Source organism: Glycine max, chromosome 12 (genome assembly GCF_000004515.6).
Source record: "Glycine max cultivar Williams 82 chromosome 12, Glycine_max_v4.0, whole genome shotgun sequence".
NCBI classification, from domain to species: domain Eukaryota; kingdom Viridiplantae; phylum Streptophyta; class Magnoliopsida; order Fabales; family Fabaceae; genus Glycine; species Glycine max.
The window spans coordinates 7,984,526-7,990,072 of record NC_038248.2 but is presented as its reverse complement, the minus strand read 5'-3'; positions in this window follow the sequence as shown (position 1 = coordinate 7,990,072).

Here is a 5,547-nt window from a genome sequence, read left to right as displayed (position 1 = left end):
TTCCTTGAGGGGTTGAAGTATCGTTGTCAATATTGATTGGAGTATAGTGTTTTGTAGTTATTCACTCATTCTTTCAATTCGCAGGATGAATTGGTACATGGAGAGGAAACGTCGTATTTCATATATTGCTCAGATTGTAATTGAGAGAGAGAGAGAGAGAGAAGGGGGAAACTGAAAACAGCGTCTTTTTTAAAAATGTTAAACGTAGTGCTGCCAATCATTGAAGGTTGCATGTTATGTTGAACATACAAACTATACAAAAGCATTTTTTTTATGTCAACTGTTTTCATAAATCTAAAATGACCGGAAAGTGGAAACAAGAACAGATATAATTTGATCATTTTGAGCAAATCCAAAGATAGGAATTTTTGGGCTTAAATATGTTTTCTTTTTACTAGTAAGTTAATGTCTTTTTTTTTATCCCTTAAGTTAATTTTTCTAATTATACTCTTTTTGCAGTTTGTATTTTTTTCAATTTTGTTTCGATCATTTTGAGCAAATCCAAATACGAATTTTTGGACTTAAATATGTTTTCTTTTTGTCTGCAAGTTAATGTCTTTTTCTTTTTTTTCCGTAAGTTAATTTTTTTAATTGTAGTCCTTATAAGTTTGTGTTTTTTTAATTTTTGTTTTAGTGAGATATTTTGCTCTTTTTTAATACCAGTTTGTGTTTTTTCAATTTTTGATTCTTGTAAGTATGAACTTATGAAGATTATAAATGAAAAAAATATAATCTTATAAAGTCTAAAATTAAAAAAAATACAAACTCACGGAACCAACAATTAATAAAAAGACTTACGGGAATTAAAATTGAAAAAAACATCAAAATTAAAATTAGAAAAATAAATTTATAGGGATAAAAAATGATAAAGTACTAATTTACAAAGATTAAAATTATATTTAAGTCATATTTTTTTGTTTAAGGCATGATAAATAAGTGAGATTGCAAACCGTAGTTAGCATTTTAGGGTGTATTAGCTCCTTTTCCATCCTATAAGGTGTATTTGGTAGAATGGAGAAAAATAATTTGGGAAATAAAATTTTATATTTTTTTTGGGGTTCACATCTTTTACACTCTAAATCATTTTTATTCTATCTATTTTTATCCTTTAAATCAAACAAATTCATGTAGTTGTATAATCTAGATTTTCTCTTCTCATACAAATACTCATTTGACTAGATATGCTTCATACCCTAAAAGAATGCTTCTGATAAGTCAAATGATGAAAATTTGAAGTTATTTATATATATATATATATATATATATATATATATATCAATTTAATATTTTATTAAATATAAATAATATGATTTCTTTGGCTTGTAACTTGATAAAGAAAAGAGAACAAAATGCCAAAAAAGATATTTATTTATTTCCTTCATTATTTATTTAATTTTTTCTTTTTTGCGTTAACTTTTTTTTAATTGCTGATGCCGATAAGTTATATTATAAAAGAATAAATTTCTAATTTTATCTCCATGTTAAATTATAAAAAAAATCTTTATCGTGTAAAATAAATTACAAGTTTGAGAGCTTCTTTGATTATAAGTTTACGATTCACGCTGGCAATTGAATGCGTACGTGATCATAAACCCCATTGAAACGCAAAACGCAAATATCTACAAGTGGTGATTGGTTAAATTAAAACAATAAGAAGGGGATACAATACCATTTTGGTCCATGTGGCCTTGTCTCTAAGATTCCACCTCACATGAAAACAATGAAAATGATGATGATCTGAAATAATACATGCTAACCTTCTTGCTTAATGTGCCAAACATAAATTCCCCACCATATTTCAAAGTTCCAATAATTAACTAACAAATCGTACAAAATAAGCACGCTCCAGTACTTCACAGTTATTAAGTTTATTTGAGCCTGTGATTCTCAGACGAACATCTAATCAAGTTCTCAAGAATCACGATCAAAATTTCACGCCAATATAATTCTAAAAGTGGACTGACATTCTGTAATTCAGAATTTTAAGTTATTTTTAATGATATATTTACTTATTTGTAATAATTGATTTTTATTGTCCAAGTCTTTTTAACACTATACTGTATTTTGTTTTAGATATACGTTATCAGGTGTTTAAAAAATATATTTCCTTCCTTCTGTGTGTATAAAAAACATTATTACAAAGTCAACATTTTTTTTGACAAAAATAAAGTCAACATTTCTGCTCTAATAAGTGCTAATTTCTGTTTGTGATGATCACAGTCTCAAACAAAGCACATAATTCTATCACTCACGGGTACGATCATTTTTTTTTTTTTTACACACACATATATATATAATATAAAGAGAGATGAGTGATAGAATTCTTCAAGGTAATTCTTTTAAAATTTTTTTAAAAAAAGTTACCCCTCATTTTCATCATTCATTTTTTAAAGATCTAATGATTGAATAATTAATTATTATAACATTAGATCTTAAAAAAAAAATACTAAGAATGAAGAGTAACTTTAAAATAACTATTTTTTGAATAATTTGATCTCTTCTTCTATATGTATATATTCATTTGAAAATAAAATGTTCTCATACTCAAAAGTTATGAGACTATTTTCAAGTCATAGATTATTAAAATGAATTTTATTTCTCACAATAAAGTCTTTTTCACATGTATGGTACAGTGAATCTGATCTTTCTCAATATACTTAAAAAACCCACTATTTATCTCATCTATTAAGTGTGTTGAAATTTGTAGATATATATATTGTTTTTCATACCTTATTGTTTAACGAATGAAGCTTGTGTAGAATGGCATGCACAGGCGCGAAATGGAGGGAGACACTATCCTGATCTGCTGTCAATAATTGGCATTTGACATGACATAGGAAGTGAGCTAAGCAAAAGGAATTGAGTCATGAAATGTGAATATTGTAGTATATTTAATAAAAGGGGCTTTTCCATAAGGAGAAAGAATGTGTACCCTCATGTTTTGAGTACTCACCTAAACATGTCATTCAATTCAAGAGCATTAATGTCTTTAGGAATATGATAGCTTTACACTAGACAAAGTGCCCTTCATGCCATTAAAGTATGCATGTAAATATTCCATTTGCCCATGATCATATGGAGAAGGATAAATTTGCCTTCAGCATGAATTATCCGCTTTCATTTTTCATTTATTTAATAAATTAACAAGTTTTTATAAAAAATAAACAATTTTTGTATTTAAGGTATAATAAACATTTAAACAAGTCTGAGTCAAAGTTGAGTTTAAATTAATTTGTTAAGGTTTCGAGTTTAATGTTGTAGGTGAAACAAATTATTGATAAAAAAGATTCATTAAAGATGGTTAGTCAATTTTTTAGCAAAGATTAATTATAAAATTGGTCAATATTTTGAACTTATAACACATTAATTAAACAGTTTTTCATCAAAAAGATTCTACTTTGATATGTTTAATAACATCATTTTTATGTGTATGGTTTAAAACAGAAAGTACAATAAAGGCGTAAAATGTTTATACCCTTTGTTTCATATGAAAAGAAAAAAGTGTTCACATGTTGTCGTTGTTTTTTATTTTATTTTAGTACAATCAAAATTTGCACTCAACATTTCTCTTCCTTTTTTCTTTGACTTATTGACAATGCACAGTTCACAAACAATACAATCGAATGAGAAAAAAAGAATCATTGATGATTTCTGTCCTCCCCAAATTAGTATGTCATACTATTTTTCACTTTTTTTTGTCTAACAGATAATACTTCTTTTTTTTTGGGGACATCTACTGATACACTTTCACTTATATGTTTGCTTATCATTATAACGAAAGTCAACGCTAATATATGTTGTTGTAACAAAAATAAATAGTTAAATACTATTATTAGAATTCAAAAATGAACCAAGAGATTTAATCCAGTTTATTGAGTAAGTGTATGAGTTATTTTAAATTTTTAATATTTATTTTTAATTCCTATAGATGTAAAAAAGAAATTACCAGATGCCAACTAATTAATATAATTTTTTCTTTATTTAAAAATACTTCATGACTATTAACACCTTTATAACTATCAATGCTACTTCGATCTCAATATTCAGATTTGAATTCTACATATTTAGTCAATATATAGTTATTAGTTTATGAGCACGTTAAAATTTGATCATTTTGTAAATAAGTACTTTTTTATACTACACTTTTTCACTATAAAATACTTTTATTATAATATGTGTAGATAATGATTACCGAGGATGCAATTCAGCTAGTAATGTAAATAAGTCTGTTAAAATTTGATTATTTTGCAAATAAGTTTTTTTTAAAAAAATTATAATATATAATAATAGGGAAAAGTGAATGCAAATTAAATTTTTCACTATAATTTTTTTCTTTTTAAAATAAATGCATTAACTATTCTATGTGGTTTTATAAATTACACATTTTGAAAACATGTACCGATGCCTCTTTGTACATTACACATGACTCACTTAATTGTTTACAACACATTACATTTTATATTTTGACAAGTCATTTTAGTTAATTTTTGTTTCTTTTTTTTAGTTGAAAATTTTCATAAATAAATTTTTTAAGTAATTTTTAGTAGCTTGTAACATTTTTTGAAACACTACTTGAAATAATATTTTTAAAACACTATCTTCTAATTTATAATCTTTTGTATTTTATTCTTTTTATCTTTAAATATTTATTCAATTTTTATTACTCTTTTTTAATATGTCATTTTAAATTTTTTAGTCACATCAATAACTAATTTTATTGAATACTTATAACTTAATAAACTAGTTTAAAAACTTTTATCTTTCAATTTTTAATTTATTTTTAAACTAATTTTGTCAAACATAATTAATATATTATTGCACACAAGTCCCTTATCAAAGAGAGATTATTGTATAGTATATGATTTTTTTTCTCACTGAGAATTATCATTCCTCAAAATCATAAATCTTGTGAATCATAATTTCAATGAATGGCTAAATTTATTTGATTGATCAAATATTTTAATATAAGTTTTCAAGAATAAAAGAGTAGTGTAATATTTTTAAATCATAATCTTTAATTATAGAAATGCAATAATTTTATTGTAGCAAAACTTATTTTTTTAACTAAAAAAAGTTAGATTTCCACATCCTCATGAAAATATGACTTTTGTGGAAAACATAGTGAATTTTTTTTTTGGGAATCATCATTTTCTGTGAATGTTATTTTTTTTTTTAAAAAAAACAAAACAAACATGAGAAACAAAATTTTTCACATTCCCATAAAATTTAAAATTTTTCTTGTCTAGAATGTCCCCTAAGTGTTTAAAAAATCTTATCAAACCTCATTTACCAAAATAAAAATCCCCAAATACCAAAGATGGTTGATAATGATATGCTTATATCCATTAATAAAGTGGTTTATGATTTGAATTCTGAATTATCCTTGAATATAAAATAAAATATATTAAAAGAAAAATATTATTTTATGTGCCTTATGATGTGAATCAATATTAGTGGTTAGTTTTAAGGAGGATAACTTCCTTAACAAAGTACAAAAAATGCCCAAATAATTATATATCAAAGTATGATTTTCTTTTCCATATATAG